This window comes from Bos mutus, chromosome 19 (genome assembly GCF_027580195.1).
Source record: "Bos mutus isolate GX-2022 chromosome 19, NWIPB_WYAK_1.1, whole genome shotgun sequence".
In the NCBI taxonomy this organism is placed as follows: Eukaryota; Metazoa; Chordata; class Mammalia; order Artiodactyla; family Bovidae; genus Bos; species Bos mutus.
In genome coordinates, this window is record NC_091635.1 from 6,496,885 (window position 1) to 6,514,270 (window position 17,386).

Here is a 17,386-nt window from a genome sequence, read left to right on the forward strand (position 1 = left end):
GCCAGCTTTGCCTGAGACCTCAGCCTTGGGCAAATTAGAATGTCAAGCAAAGAAAAAAAGGGGGTTGAAGAGATATTTTAAATCTCAAACAGAAAACTATAAGATCTCTTCTGTCAGTCTGTCTGTCTGGATTTATGTATGTCTCAATATATGTCTTTTTTCTGATAATATTGTTGAAGTTGTAAATGAATTCTAATTTAATTGGCCTAAAGAAAAGTAATGGAGAAGGCAATGGCACCCCACTCCAGTACTCTTGCCTGGAAAATCCCATGGATGGAGGAGCCTGGAAGGCTGCAGTCCATGGGGTCGCTGAGGGTCGGACACGACTGAGTACTTCACTTTCACTTTTCACTTTCATGCATTGGAGAAGGAAATGGCAACCCACTCCAGTGTTCTTGCCTGGAGAATCCCTGCTGTCTATGGGGTCGCACAGAATCGAACACGACTGAAGTGACTTAGCAGCAAAGAAAAGTAAGCACTTAAAATCAAACATTCTAAATACAAGAAAAATTAACCTCAATAAATTTCAGATTCAAGTGAAATACTCAATAGTAAATGTCTAGTATCAATGTTTGTTTGCTAATCTGATAAGAAAGTAGGATATGTGTTTTTAATAAAGAAGATATAAAAAAAGAAAATTGCATTTTATAAAGGGAAAGAAAGTATGTCTGACTTACAGACCTACAGACTGTTACAGAAAGTGATTAAAGGTTTGTGGAAGGTGGACCATGAAAAAGTTTTGTGCATGGTTAAGACTAAGTTGAAAATAAATTTAATTAAGTTTACCTAAATAAGTTTAAAGTAAGCTGGTGCAAAAACTTAAATTCAGCCTTTCTCTCTGTTAAGAGGACATACTTTCTTCAGATATTGAACTGCTTTTAATAATAGATTTAAGTTTTTTTTTAACCTCTTAATTGATCTGTTCTATATTTACCTTTAAAATCTTTTGTTAACTTTGGCTAAGTGAATAACTATTATTTCGCAGTAACTTATGTGATCCTACCTGACTGAGTGTTATAAACCCTTTTAATATTTATCAACAGAACTTCCTAAATAACTTGACTTCTAGCTAACTTTGGGTTGCTTCAGAGGGCCCCTGAGACATCCCAAAGAGCTATTAAGCTACCTGGGTTCACTGGACATGTTAAATGACATGGGAAGTACCATTAAAGAGGTAAAAAATCTTTTCAGGTTATACTGTATGGTTGATGTTGCTAATATAGATATTCTAAAATTATGTGAAATTCATATAGATCTGATATGCCCTGATAAAATATGGTCAATTATAATTCTAGTTATCATACTAAAGTGTTATGACCAGGTTTCTTTGTCAATTGCAATAGAGTCAGATTTTAAACATGCCTTCTATGGTTTTATTCTCATGCCTTTAGAAGAATACTGCTAGTTCTTCAAGATTTATGTAAAAGACTTTCTATGATTAAACAGATAAACAAGTTTTGTTATTAACAGTAAGTTGGTATCAGGCTGGAATTTGGTCTTTTCTCTGTTTAGAGAACAAAGTTCTCTTAAAATGCAGTTTTCAATAATAGATTATGAATTTCTTTGCCTTTAAATGATTTATATTTGTTTTTAAAATCTTTTTGTTACTTTGGTAAAGTAAATAAACCTTATTTAAGATTATGCTACATGTAGACAAAGCTCATTCTGCTTCTACAAAAAAACCCTCATGGTTAGACTTTTGCTATCTTCATGTCCTTAAAACATGGCAATAGTCTGCTCTTAAATCAGGAAATTAAAAATGGATAAATAACAGCTGAAAATCAAAGAGCCAGGGCTATGGGAAATCTAAGACGGCCGCTTGGCTTTTCCAGGCTCCCTGACAGACTGCATTTTTATTTGATGGGTTAAAGCCTTCCCTGGCTACAGTGTTAATGCCCTCACAGTGAGTTCTCAAATAAATAAATATGTTTCACTAAATATTAAGTTCTAGTTTTGTTAATTAAGGCCTGTGCTTACTAAGACTCACATCTGAGATAGTTCCTTGTTATGTTATATTGCTAAAAGTTTTAATTAAGTTATTAAAAAGGACATTCTAAGATTGTTCTAAAGCTTATCTCAATAACCAGTCTTTGGATAAAGGTCAGATGCTCCATGATGTACAACCAGATTAACACTTGGTTATAATCATTTAACTGAGTCAGATGACCCGGGGTATACCGGGCTGTACCCAATGAAAGTTCTTGACTTAAATTCTTGTTTGTGACCTTACTCATAACTGGTAGCTATATTATTTTCTATGTAGCTTGCTTCAGAAGATTATTTCTTACGTTACCAAATGTGTGACTGAGCCTGTGATAAAATGGTGATATGCAGTTCCATATGAGATCAACAATTGTAATAACGTTACTCTAGGTATGGGAAGGCAATGGCACCCTACTCCAGTACTCTTGCCTGGAAAATCCCGTGGACAGAGGAGCCTGGTAGGCTGCAGTCCATGGGGTCGCTGAGTCAGACGTGACTGAGCGACTTCACTTTCACTTTTCACTTTCATGCATTGGAGGAGGAAATGGCAACCCACTCCAGTGTTCTTGCCTGGAGAATCCCAGGGATGGGGGAGCCTGGTGGGCTGCCATCTATGGGGTCGCACAGAGTCGGACACGACTGAAGCAACGCAGCAGCAGCAGCAGATATGGGAAGAAGCAACAAGAGGAAATATTTTCCTGGACCAAGAGGCTAGTAAGACAGATATGGTCCAGAGACTTTTGCTCCTTACAAGGCCTGGTCTAGTGACTGTCAATGGAATCTTTGTTAGACCTGGGAATGAGCCTTCCCAGCACCGCGGGACACAATGACCGTGAAATGCCCCCAAAACATGGTCAAATATGGCTATGAAGGGGCCCTGCTGACTGGAAGCTGGCCCATGCCAGCTGCCTCTACACAGATTAAATCATGATCACTATAAGATGCTGACCTTCAACACCTTCCTTGAAAGGAGTGCAAGGTGGAGACAAAAAATAAGGCACTCTGTTCTGGGAAAACCCAGAAAAACAGGTCTTCAGATAGTTAGATGTTTTCCGGTAAAGATTTTTATGAGTCCAAATTCTTGCATCTTCTCATATCTAGAGAAGCACTAATATCACGAACCAATGTCTGGACCTGGTAATCCTAGCTAGCACCTTAGCAGCTTTCCTACTTCTATTAATCTTTGGACCGTATATCTCTAACTTTCTTGCGAAGTTTGTTTCTCCAAGTAGTAGTATGACAAGAATATCCCCCGGCTAATGCCCAGACGATGCTAGAACAAGCTGCCTTATTCTGCGGACTCTCATCGCCCTCCGTAAATGCACCCTGAGGTCCTCAGGCTATTCTCTCTTTGAGATCTTATACGGGAGACCACCAACAGAGATAGGAAAAAAAAAAAAGCTCAAGGGAGACCACCAACAACTAGCTGACCTGGAGATGTCCCGACACCTCCAGGCCCTGGGAAAGTCTTCTGCCATGTCGCCCGAGAAACCTGAGAAAGGACAGGCATTCCACTGGGCAACTGGGTTCACCCCTATCAGCCAGGAGATGAGTTATAGGTGTCATCCCTTGGATCCACCCCACCAGACTCAAGAAGGCAGTGGCTTTCTGTAATGAAGACACCTGGAAAGCAGTTCGGGACACCAAACACCCACTCAAGGTCTGGTTCCAAAAACAACGACCCTCACCCATGAAGGAAGCTGAGCCCTGCTCTAGTCACTCTGGGAGCTGACTAGTCAACGCACAGCAGAAGCTTGAGGGTTCTTCAGCCTTGCTTCAGCCACAATCCGGTGGCTGGCTGGTCAATGCAAGGTGGAAGCTGGAGATCCGGCTATCAAAATATCAATGGATTTTCACTGTCAACCCTGGACTCTCTCCCTGATTGCTGTTATTTCTGTGCTCTTCACCACAGGCCTAGCTTCAGTTGCACCCCAGGACTGGGATTTGGGTCGGAAGCTGCCTTTTGCTGTCTGTTATATCACTTCTGATGCTTTTGAACTGTGGTGTTGGAGAGTCCCTTGGACTGCAAGGAGATCCAACCAGTCCATCCTAAAGGAGATCAGTCCTGGGTGTTCATTGGAAGGACTGATGCTGAAGCTGAAACTCCAATACTTTAGCCACCTGATGTGAAGAGCTGACTCATTTGAAAAGACCCTGATACTAGGAAAGATTGACGGCAAGAGGAGAAGGGGACGACAGAGGATGAGATGGTTGGATGGTATCACCGACTTGATGGACATGGGTTTGGGTGGACTCCGGGAGTTGGTGATGGACAGGGAGGCCTGGCGTGCTGCAGTTCATGGGGTCATAAAGAGTCGGACACGACTGAGCAACGGAACTGAATTGAACTATCTCACTGTAGTGGGAAGCCTCATTCTTATTAAAAGTCTCTTATGATCGATTCTCCCTACTAACTACACTGCTGCATAGGATAGCTGACCCCCCCCTTAACGATAGGCTCAGCTGCTATAGCTGTGACAACCCAAATATTGGGAGGAACTTTTTGCCAGTGTTCCGTTATCTGTTACATGCAGGTTGCTTTGCAGCCTTTTGGGGTCCCTTGCCGTAACAGATGGTGCCGCCCCCATCGAGGCCTTTTCTTTCTTTGTGGGACAGATGCTTACTTATGTCTACCTGTCAATTAGATGGGTATCTTCACCTTAGCTTTCCTCACTCCCCAGATGAATATTGTCCCTAACAACCAGACTCTCACAGTACCTCTGGCAGCACATACATGGTCAAAAAGAGCGATCCAGTTTATACCCCTACTAGTTGGTCTGGGAATCACAGCTGGGATAGGTATGGGAATAGGAGGAATTGCTTCATCAACCACCTTCTGCCACACCGTATCCAAAGACTTCACTGACGACACTGAGAGAGTGGCCAAATCTTGAGTGGCCTTACAGGACCAACTTGACTCCCTGGCTGAGGTGGTTTTGCAGAATAGGAGAGGGCTAGACCTAGTGACAGCTGAAAAGGGAGGACTCTGCCTCTTCTTGAATGAAAAATGCTGCTTTTATGTAAACTAATCAGGAATAGTCAGGGACATGGCCCAACAGCTAAGGGGAAAAATCATAAACTGGAGAGAAAAACTAGCTAATTCCTGGGGTAATTGGCGCAATATCTGGAGGTGGGCATTGTGGCTTCTCCCTTTAACAGGTCCTCTCATCATGCTCTTTTCAGGGCTCTTGTTTGGCTCTTGTATTCTCAATGCTATTACCCAGTTTATAGACTCTTGGATTGAATCCATAAAGTTACAAATGGTAAAAGCTCAGTATAGCTCCCTAAACGATGGGGAGCTCTGAATGTCCTACCGAAACATGAGATGATGCTTTCTACAATGAGAGATAGAAGCATCAAGGGGGAGAATGAAGAGGAAAAGTTAAAATTTTACATCACCTCCTTCTCCTTCTGCCTCTGTAACTCAGTTTGCCCCTTGCAAAATCTAGATCGACTAGGTAATGTAGTCTCAGAAAGTGGGGACTTGCAATACTAGGAACTGGAGTTTATCTCACTCCCCCTTGTACTGCTCTTTGCAATCGCCCAGCCCCTGCAAACCTGCTTAATCATGCCTGTCTGGGTCAGACATCCTCCTCCCGATCTTGACCACTGTTCCCGCATGCGCAAAACCCCTTAGTTTAAACCAGCTTATTAACATCTAGAGTTGCCCACTACAGTCTGTCTAGAAAACTGTAATCCCTTTGTTCGGGTCTCAGAGCTTGGAGTGTTAACTCCTCTGGGCCCGCCGGCGTAATAAACCTGATTCTCCAGCTCTCCGAGTGTGGTGCTTGGTTTCTCGAGTACTGGTTTCCGCAATGCTAGAGCCCCCGCTCCGCAACAAGAGAAGCCACCACAGTGAGAAGCCTGCCCCCATAACCAGAGAGTGCCCCTGCTCACCGCCACTAGAGAAAGCCTGAGTGCAGCACTGAAGACCCAGCCAAGCCAAAAAATAAATAGGTAAATCTTTTTAAAAAATAGAAGAAGAAGCATGGGGGCGACTGGGCAGGGAAGCCAGGGTGTGTTTCTCCTCAGGCTCCCTCTGCCTGGCCCTGGAGGCTGACCCAAGCCAACAGGGAAGACAAAAGCCTCAGCTTTCCAACCACAGGACCAGGAAGCCGGGGGAAGGGGTCATGGAGTTGAAAATGGAAGCAGCTCCAGAAAGGGACCCTGGGCAGTCAGCTCACCCTCCAAGCTGTGCGAGCTGGCGGGACCCTCAGACAGTACCCCAGACTGAGAACTGGGGAAAGGTCACCCCTGTGTCATGGACTAGCCGCTGGTGGCGCACAAGGGCCAGGTCCGAAAGCACCTCAAAGCCTCTGAAAGCTGAACTTCATTGGAACAGCAGTCCTGGGAAGCCTTCAGCACGTGAAGCTCTTGACGGCCTGACATTAAAGAAGTAGAATCCACAGTTGAAGACCCTGGAGGAAAGTGATGGAATTGTGCTGTATGTTTGTGGTGGTGTTTGCAAGAAATGATGCCTGAGTAAAAAATTCATCAAAGTATACATCACAAAAGAGTGAGTCTTACTCTGTGCAAGATTTGAAAAAAAAAAAAAATGTTTTCAACTCAGCATTTTCAATGTACATAGTTTATTTTATCACAATTATAGCTCAATAAGGGGCTTCCCAGGTGACTAGATGGTAAGAATCGCATGTCAGTGCAGGACATGCAGTCCCCATCCCTGGGTCAGGAAAACCCCCTGGAGAAAGAAATGGCAACCCACTCCAGTATTCTGTACACGGGACTCTCCAGGCAAGAATACTTACCACCTAGTCACCTGAGATGGCCACCCACTCCAGCATTCCTGCCTGGAGAATCCCGTGGACAGAGGAGCCTGGCGGGCTACAGTCCACGGGGTCACAGAGAGTCGGGCATGAGTTAGTGACTGAACAGTAGCACACCTCGATAAAACCATTGAGAACTGAAGGGAGGGAGACAGGGAGCTGGTGTTCCCTGCAGTCTTGCCCACCCCCATCCCTTCATGAGTTCTTGGCTGCAGGCAGAAGCATCTGGGCTCACTGGACTCCCCTCACCACCCCTGCCTCCTCCCAGGAGAACCCTCAGTCCTGGGACATAAACGCACACAGAAGCAGCTTCCTCCTCCTCCTCAGGGCTCCCTCCCCAGAACTGGCTCACCACCCCTCTCCTGCTCCTGCAGATTTGCCACTGCACCTCCAAGTCCCCCTCCCCTGCGAGGCCCTCGGAGGGTGACAGGAGGCAGGAAGAAGACTCGGGGGCGGGGGGGGGGGGCTATGTCTTTGGAAGGCTAATCAGGAAGCAGAAGCCTTAGCTGCAAAGAGATCAGTCTGAGGACTGGAATCACAAGGACTTTCAAGGAATTTCATTCTGAACATATCTGAACACCGAATGGGGCGGGTAACTCTGCAAAAGTGCATTGGCTTTGAAAGCCAAAAGCCAGTCGAGATGGGGGCGGAGATGTGCGTGTGACGGCCCTGTGCATGGAGGGGACGCTGGAGAGAGCACTGGGGATGCTGCTCAGAGACGAGGGCAACAAGGACAGAGTCCAGGAGATGCCGGGGTGAGGGGCATGAGAGCGAGAAGAGGGACTTGGCCAAGTGAAAGGAGACTTCCCTTGTGGCTCAGCGGTTAAGAACCTGCCTCCCAGTGCAGGAGACACGGGTTTGATCCCCGACCCGGGAAGATCCCACGTGCTGCGGAGCAGCTAAGCCTATGTGCCTCAGCTACTGGGCCTGAGCCCTGAGCGCTACATTCTTCCTGATCACAGACCACCATCGCTCCATCACTCATCTCCCCGGCTCTGCAGCGCTCTCCTCCCAGCCCCGCCACACACATCATGCTGTTCAACTGGCCACCTCCTCAGAGCCCTCACACACACTTGCAGGGAGATCTTGGGCAACTGGGATGCTCTGTGTCTCCCCAGCCACGGAGGACATGTAATCACACCCATCACACACTCTAAAGGACAGCAATTCATGAAATTGGGAAATAAGAGCAGAGAAACATAAGGGAAGTAAATGAGAGAAACTAAAAACTAATGATTTGGACACATAGTGGGTGGTTTGCCTGTGGGCTCAGGTCAAGTCTCTGGAGAGCAGCTGGCATTGATGATCCACAGGGTGGGGACCCAGGGGCAGGACATGTGGCTGCTCCCAGTCCTCCAGATGAGAGGGGCTGGGCTTCAGGAACTGGGACCTGCCAGGCTGGGCTGGGACACAGAGAGGGTCTGTGCTGGGATAAAGAGCAGGGCCTATCCATTCATCCATGCACTTATTTTTTTAAAGAAAGGTTAATACGTTTGTGTTCTCTGACAAGTTCTAAGGTAGGTATTGGGGGAAAAAATGAAAATGAATAACATGAAGATCTGTTTTCTAGGGTACCGTTTCTCAATGCCGGCAGATAGATGGGTAAGAAGACAGAAGCGTGGGTGGACAGATAGGTAGATAGACAGAGGCATACGTGCATGCGTGTGTGCTTGAATGTGTACATCTCTGAGCTTTATTTTTTAATATTTATTTATTAATCTGGCTGCATCGGGTCTTAGCTGCAGCACAAAGGCTCTTCACTGCATCATCAGGATCTTTCTCGTGGCACAGGGGCTCCAGGGCACGCAGGCTCTGTAGTTGTGGCTCACGGGCTTAGTTGTCCCTCTGCATGTGAGATCTTAGTCCCCACCAGGGATCGAACTCTCATCCCCTGCATTGACAGGCGGATTCTTAACCTCTGGACCACCAGGGAAGTCCTGAGGTGCTTTTAAAGAGCACAGATGCTCAGACTCGAGTAGTCAAGGTAAGGCTCAGCATCTGGGTCATTTCAAAGCCTCCACCGCTGGTCTGGACTTGGAGCCAGAGCTGAGAACCCTTCCTCTAAAAAGAGCTCGGAGGGCGGGGAGGAAGACAGGCAGCAAAACCAGGGCGGGGCCGGGTCTCGGGGTGTCCCTCAACCCCGCTCGTCAGCTGCCTGAGTTTCTGCTCCGGACGAGCCAAAGACCAGCCCATGGTCCAGAGGGGCGAGTGTGACAGACAAGACAGAACGAAGATGCCTGGCAGCCCCTGGAAGAGACCCAGTCGACTTTGGAACCAGAGAACCCTCAGAAGGGATGCTATCTGAGCCAAGCCTGGGGGGATGGGTGTTAGGGTCTGACTCCTTCAATCGGAGAAGAGAGAACATTCCAGGTGTGGGAAACAGCTTGTGCAGAGATGTGGAGACACAAAAGAGCAGTGTTTAGTGTGGGGGTGTGTGTGTGTGTCTCGTTCATCAGGGGTGTGTGTGGGTGTCGTGTGTCGGGGAGGCAGAGCTCTGGGAACTCAGCAGAACAACCTCCCCAGCTCTGGGCTTCGGGACTGAGCCTGTGGACTGCGGGCTGGAGGGGAAGGCGGTGTTGCCTGAGAGCGAAGGGTGGGAGAGTTTCTGAAACGAGGGTGTGGCTAGTGGTCTGTGGGATGAGGAGTCTGCAGATGGTTCTGTATTTGGGCAATTAGGACCCCAGAGCGGAGCTTGACGAGAGAGGTGACAGCAAAGGTAACACTGCAGGGGAGGAGGAAACAGGCAGGACGTGGGATCTGAGCACCCCGGGGGCAGAGGGCAGAGGCTCCTGGTCAGTCCCTGAGGAAGGTGCCGAAGCCTGGAGCAGCGCCCAGGCCCACCCTGGGCTGTAGGAAGGAGGAGATGCGAGTTGGGTTCCTGTTTTCCAGGCTGCTTCTGCATCCATGGTGTCGGTGAGCAGCCCCAAAGGTGGTCTGGTGACCATCGAGTGTCACTATGACCCTGGGTGGGAGATCTACTTGAAGTGGGGGTGCCGTGGAGAGAACTGGGGCTCCTGCCAGATCCTCGTGAAGACCACCGGCTCAGAGAAACCAGTGTGGAAGGGCCAAGTGTCCATCCGGGACGATCATAGGGGGCGCATGCCCACCATGACCATGGAAGGGCTCAGGAGAGGTGACACCGACCCTACTGGTGCGCGATCCAGAGAACCGGGCCTGACCTGGGGCACCAAGTCTACTCGGCCGTCCACCCAGGTAGGAACTACCCTCCTGTCCTCCAAGGCCCTGGTACTGACCCGTGGAGGGTGCAGAGCTCTTCCTCTGTCTGCCTGAGGGGCTGGGGGGAGCCTTGAAACTCACCTGAGACTACATGTGTGCCCGTGGTGGTTTCGAGTGCCCGTGTGCACACACGTGCATGGAAGGGGTGTGTAGATTTTCTGGAAAGGTTGAAAGAAAGTGTGAACCTGGCATCTCTGCACGTCTCCATCTGTTGTCATCAGGGGGAGGAGACTCAGACAGGCTTGTCCCAGGAAGGCAGGGGCTCTTTACCAGGTCATCAAGCAACGTGTCCACCCTCAGAGTAGCCCCAGCCTAATCGGGGGCCTTGTCATTGTGCAGAGAGGGGTGGGGGCCAGAAAGCCATAATCCTGGGTGTCTCAGCTGAACAAGTGAGCCCCACCCCCTCCTTCTCTGGCAACACGAGGGCGGGGAGGATGAGGGACTCTGAACGAGGACAAGGAAAGGCAGGACCCACCGTAACCTAGGAGCCTCCACCAGCCTCCTCTAGCTGCCTCCAATCCCTGGAGGAGATTCTCAACTCAGCCGTACGTGCCCCAGAGGCACGAGGGTCTCCTTCAGACAGAGGCCTGGAAAGACAGTCAGACTCAGCTCCCACCCTGAGCTCCTCCTCTAGAACCTTCACACCAAGGTCTTATCTCCACTTCCGCACCAGGGTAACCCTTCCACAGCATCCACATAGACACACAGATACCAGGTAGGTAATATCTCTGTTATTCTTTTTTTTTAATGGCCAGTTTCTTTTTTATACATATTTATTTATTTGGCTGTGCCAGGTCTTTGACTGTGTGGATCACAACAAACTCTGGGAAATTCTTAAAGAGATGGGAACACCTGACCACCTGACCTGCCTCCTAAGAAATCTACATGCAGGTCAGGAAGCAACAGTTAGAACTGGACATGGAACAATTGACTGGTTCCAAGTCAGGAAAGGAGTACGTCAAGCCTGTATACTGTCACCCTGCTTATTTAACTTATATGCAGAGTACATCATGAGAAACCCTGGGCTGGAAGAAGCACAAGCTGGAAACAAGATTGCCGGGAGAAATATCAGTAACCTGAGATATGCAGATGACACCACCCTTATGGCAGAAAGCAAAGAAGAACTAAAGAGCCTCTTCATGAAAGTGAAAGAGGAGAGTGAAAAAGTTGGCTTAAAGCTCAACATTCAGAAAACTAAGATCATGGCACCGGGTCCCATTATTTCATGGCAAATAGATGGGGAAACAGTGGCAGACTTTATTTTTTGGGCTCCAAAATCACTGCAGACAGTGACTGCAGCCATGAAATTAAAAGACGTTTGCTCCTTGGAAGAAAAGTTATGACCAACCTAGACAGCATATTAAAAAGCAGAGACATTATTTTGCCAACAAAGGTCCATCTAGTCAAGGCTATGGTTTTTCCAGTGGTCATGTATGGATGTGAGAGTTGGACTATAAGCAAAGTTGCTGCTGCTGCTGCTAAGTCGCGTCAGTCGTGTCCGACTCTGTGCAACCCCATAGACGGCAGCCCACCAGGCACCCCCGTCCCTGGGATCCTCCAGGCAAGAACACTGGAGTGGGTTGCCATTTCCTTCTCCAATGCGTGAAAGTGAAAAGTGAAAGTGAAGTTCCTTAGTCGTGTCCGACTCTTCGTGACCCCTTGGACGGCAGCCTACCAGGCTCCTCCATCCATGGGATTTTCCAGGCAAGAGTACTAGAGTAGGGTGCCATTGCTTTCTCCTAAAGAAAGCTGAGTGCCGAAGAATTGATGCTTTTGAACTGTGGTGTTGGAGAAGACTCTTGAGAGTAGCTTGGACTGCAAGGAGATCCAACCAGTCCATCCTAAAGGAGATCAGTCCTAGGTGTTCATTGGAAGGACTGATGTTGAAGCTGAAACTCCAGTACTTTGGCCACCTGCTGTGAAGAACTGACTCATTGGAACAGACCCTGATGCTGGGAAAGTTTGAAGGCGGGAGAAGGGGACAACAGAGGATGAGGTGGTTGGATGGCATCACTGACTCAATGGACATGAGTTTGAGTAAACTCCGGGAGTTGGCGATGGACAGGTAGGCCTGGAGTGGTGCGGTCCATGGGGTCTCGAAGAGTCGGACACGACTGAGCGACTGAACTGAACTGAACTGAACTGTGCCAGGTCTTAGGTGCGGCATGCAGGATCTTCAGTCTTTGTTGCCGCACGCGAACTCTTGGTTGCAGCATGTGAGATCTAGTTCCCTGACCAGGGCTCAAACCCAGGCGGCTGCATTGGGAGCGTGGAGTCTCAGTCACTGGACCACCAGGAAAGTCCCTATCTGTGATTCTTGAGCCCACTTAGAAAGCAGAGAAGTCTTTCCAATTTTGGAAATATATGCAAATATGGTATATAGAGTGGGGAAGTATGCCGGTTCTAGAATGTTCCAGAAGTTAGCTGAAAAAAGGCAGCCAAGCTGGGGTGGATATGTGGAAGAGGAGTTGGCACTGGGACAATCGGAGGCTGAGACCCTCCAAGCCCAACAGTCCTCACGGGCAGGGTGGTGACACGGGAAGCCACTGGAGATGGAAGGACTCCAGGGGGACGAAGAGGCCACTGGTGCTCAGTCGGGTGCAGGGGAGGGATCTTGGGGTCACATGGCATCAGGGCAGGAGGCCCAGAGCCCGCTGCAGCCAAGGCCGAGACTCAGAGAAAAGCTGTCTTGGCCTGATTTAAAACCCCAAGGAGGGACTTCCCTGGTGATTGTGGTTAAGAATCAGCCTTCCCATGCAGAGGATGCAGGTTCCATCCCTGGTCAGGGAGCCAAGATCCCACGTGCTGTGGGGCAGCTAAGCCCCCATGCCACAACCTGAGACCTGCCTGCTGCAACTGCAACCTGATGCAGCCAAAGAAAAAAAGGAAAACAATCCCAAGGGGTGGGAACTTGGTTCTGACACACTCAGCTATGTCAACAGGACTCTGCGATGACTCGGAATATTTGTAAAATGCCCACCTGACCCACCACCCTCAAATCCCTCACACGGTGGTAAATGGATTCTCTGTAAATGAAGGAAGGTTATGTTTTGAACAAAAATCAAAAAGATGCAGGAGAAGGCCAAGGTGGCTGATCAGTGGTGCTCAGACAGAAAGGTTCTTAATCCCCGGGGGCAGGGGCCAGGGGTGGAGAAGGCCAAGGGGAGCCGCCTGGGTCACCCTGGGAGCCACGCTCTGCTCTGTGTGTTCAGCAGGAAAAGCAACACCCTCCCCGTCAACAACATTCACGACTGGACCTGTGACCACAGACACGGCTGAATCCATGACAACAGACTTGACTGAGCCTGTGACAGCAGACACACCGGCCATCCCGGCTTCCTCCCCTCCAGCCCCCCAGAGTGTCAGCAGCAGCCAACCCACGGCCCTGAGCAGCGTCCCCACCAGGCAAGCAGAGACAGCCTCCTTCAGACCTTCCCCAGGGCTGCCCAGTGGCTGCTTCCCAGGAGGCACTCAGTCAGGGACCCCCATGTGGCCCTTCTGATGTCTCCTATGCAGAGAGAAGAAACAGCCGTCTGTCCTAGGCTTCCCCTTCCCCGTTTATGCCTCCAAGGACTGACAGAGCTGCCCACTCCCTACGAGGAACCAGAACAAACCTCTCCAGCTGGGCTGCAGGAGGGAAGGCCGTGGTCTCCCTCTGACCTGCCCCTGCAAGCCCAGAGAAGCAAAAGGAGGTGTACTGGGGTTCAGCCTCAAGTGTGCCAGAAGGGAAGCACTCTGTGAGTTTCCTGTGGCTGCTGTAACATCGCCACAACATTGGTGGCTTCAGTTCAGTTCAGTTCAGTCACTCAGTCGTGTCCAACTCTTTGCGACCCCATGGACTGCAGCACGCCAGGCCTCCCTGTCCATCACCAACTCCCAGAGTTTACTCAAGCTCATGTCCATTGGTGGCTTAAAGTATCACAATTTTATTATCTCCTAGCTCTGGAGACCAGAAATCTGAAATAAGTCTCACTGGGCTACAATCAAGGGGCTGGCGGGACTGAGTTCCTTCAGGGGCTCTGGTGTAGCATCCACCTCCTTGCCTTTTCCAGCTTCTAGAGGCCACTGCGGGCTTGCCAAGGGGCTCAGCGGCAAAGAAGCCGCCTGCCAATGCAGGAGACACAGGTTCGATCCCTGGGTCGAGAAGATCCCCTAGAGGAAGAAATGGGCAACCCACTCCAGTATTCTTGGCGGGAGAACCCTGTGGACAGAGGAGCCTGCGGGCTATGGTCTATGGGGTTACAAAGAGTTGGACACAGCAAGGAGACTAAACAGCAGGAGGCCTCTGCATTCCTTGGCGTTTGGCCCCCTCCGGCTTCAAGGCCAGCTGTAGTGCCTCAAGTCTTCCCTGCATTGTGCTGCTTCCCTCTCAGAGTCAGTGGCTCACCAATCTTAAACCTGTCTGCATGATGAAGCCCCCCTTGCTGTGTAAAACAGCACATTCGCAGGTTCTGGGGGTCAGGACGTTTTGTGTGTGTGCACGTGCTGAGTCGTGTCCCAGTCTCTGTGGCCCCACGGACTGTAGCCTGCCAGGGTCCTCTGTCCTTGGGATTTCCCAGGCAAGAATACTGGAGTGGATAGCCCTTTCCTGACCCAGGGAATCTTCCTGACCCAGCAATGGAGCCCTAGTCTGCTGCACTGGAAGGTGGATTGTGTACCACTGAGCCACCTGGGAAGGGGAGGGTCATTAATCTGCTCAGGACAGTCACAGGCGTACGCTCTGGCCCTCCTCTCCCCAGGTGTTAGGACGTTCCAGGAGGGAGTGGGGAGCTAGGGTCCCTGCTTTCTCACATTCACAACATGGGAAAGCGGCATGACAGCAGCCTGAAACCCACCCCCTTCAGAGGTCAGCTCTCTCATCAAAGGGGAGCCTCCCCTCCAACAGGCTGCCCCAGTTTCCTCCCAGCGCAGCCTGGTGCCCTCCAGCTCCCACGGTCAAGCTCCAGTTTCTCCCTGGGTCCTGCCTCCCAGAATCGCCCTCCCTCATCTTCTTCCCCTGCTGTGGTCCAGCTTCCTTTCTTGAGGGTCCTGTTGCTTGGAACCTGGGCCCCTGGCTCTCATTTGTGCAGTAATGAGTCTGAACAGGACGAGATTATGGGAGATGCTTCACGCCCCGCTTCTGCTTTGCTCGCTGCTGTGGGGGAGTTGTCCCTTGTAGCCACAGAACACAGGACTTTGAGAGAAGCTGGAGAAGCCAGGGGCAGTGGGCAGGGGGTGGAGGGAGGGGAGGGTGGGGCAGTCTCTGTGCTGGGACTGGTGAGAAGAGCGCAGTGGGTGAAGGGCTATTTTAAGGCTGGCATCGCAGCGTGCCCGCTCTCTCTCTCAGGAAAGCGGGTAGTGACAACATGACTCACCACGCTCAGGGCAGATGGAGGCAGAGACCAAGGCTGGCGTGCCCTGGGATGGGTGGGTGGGGGGTGTTTCGGGGAGAGAGGGGTCCTTGCCCTGCTTGTAGGGGAGGGGATCAGACTCTCTTCTGTACCGGGAGGGGCTATCCGAGGAGCAGAGACAACCACAGGCCCAGCAGTGTGACTAGACCAAAGTGTCAAGTATGTGTTATGCGTATATATGTAACACAAATATATTATTGCGTTAGATATTGTATATTATGCATATATATTGGAGAAGGCAATGGCACCCCACTCCAGTACTCGTGCCTGGAAAATCCCATGAACAGAGAAGCCTGGTGGGCTTCAGTCCATGGGGTCGCTAGGAGTCGGACACGACTGAGCGACTTCACTTTATTTTTTCACTTTCATGAATTGGAGAAGGAAACGGCAACCCACTCCAGTGTTCTTGCCTGGAGAATCCCAGGGATGGGGGAGCCTGGTGGGCTGCCGTCTATGGGGTCGCACAGAGTCGGACACGACTGAAGCAACTTAGCAGCAGCAGTAGCAGCAGCATGCATATATATAGAATCTAGAAAAATGGTACAGCCGAACCTATTTGCAGGGCAGCAGTAGAGACACAGATACAGACAACAGACTTGTGGACACAGCAGGGGAAGCAGAGGGACAAGCCGAGGGAGCAGCATGGGAACATTGTGCGTGTCAGTCGCTCAGTCGCGTCCAACTCTTTGCGACCCCGTGGACTGTAGCCCACCAGGCTCCTCTGTCCATGGGATATCCCAGGCAAGAATACTGCAGTGGGTTGCCATTTCCTTCTCCAGGGGATCTTCTTGACCCAGGGATCGAACCAGAACCCAGGTCTCCCACATTGCAGGCAGATTCTTTACCACCATCTGAGCCACCAGGGAAGCCCATTACCATATGTAAAACAGATAGCCAGTGAGCTCAGCCCAGTGCTCTGTGACAACCTAAGAGGGGCGGGATGGGGTGAGGGGTGGGAGGAAGGCTCAAGCGGGAGGGGACATATGTATATCTATGGCTGATTCAAGTTGCTGTATGGCAGAAACCAACACAACATTGTAAAGCAATTACCCTCCAATTTAAAAATTACATATGTGTTATGTGAGATATTCCTTCTTATACGCACTATCTGATGGGGGTCAGAGCAGGGACAGACCCCTCCCCAGGAGAACCGAACAGGTAAATAGCCAGGTTGATGGGGTTGAGGAAGCTTTCTCTGCTTATAAGAGGCGACATTAGATCTGAGCTTGAAAGACAGGCAGAGTTTACCAAAGGCAGCACAAGGTGGCCGGGCAAGCTGAGGCCGAATCAGAAAGACAGGAGAGGGTCTAGACTGCGGGGGGTTTGAGGAGGATCATGGGGGAGCAGTCACAAGGCAGGACGGTAACAGATGGCAAAGGGTGCCGTCCCCGGGCCGGGTCTGTAGGGAGGCTCTGAAGGCTTAGCCCTTGAGCAGAATGGCTGTGCCCCTTGAGGAGACTTCCCCAGCAGGGACGCAGGCTTGCCCCTCTGTCACCCAGGTCTGAGCTCAGGGAGGGGGCAGAGAGGCAGGGCCAGGGGCTCCCCTAAAGACACAGCTCACTCCTGTTACCTGTGCCTCGTAAGCGTCCTCCTCTGCAACATCCACATGGTGCTCTTGACCTTGTGGAGGTGGCCTGCTGTGTGCTGCACCGTGGCTGAGCAGGAGTCTGGGGCAGCCCAGGGTGCGATGAGCTGGGCTGAGCGGGAGAACCACAGCGCGCTCACCACCAACACCCTCCCGCCCTCCCGCCTGCCGAGCGGATGGAGAAGAAGCTCCTGACTTCTTATCAGAGAAGGAGCAGTGATTTCAGTCCCAAAGGAGATGAGCATCCCTGCTGCGGTGAAGATTCCTTTCATCCTGGCCTCGGAAACCTGATGGGGCCTCTCTGCCTCCTGCAGCCTCCACCGCAGGCTCAAAGAGAGGAGAGGAGATGGCATTCCCCTTATACACGGGGTCCTCGGAGGCCCCTGTGATCTCACCTGGAGTTGGGA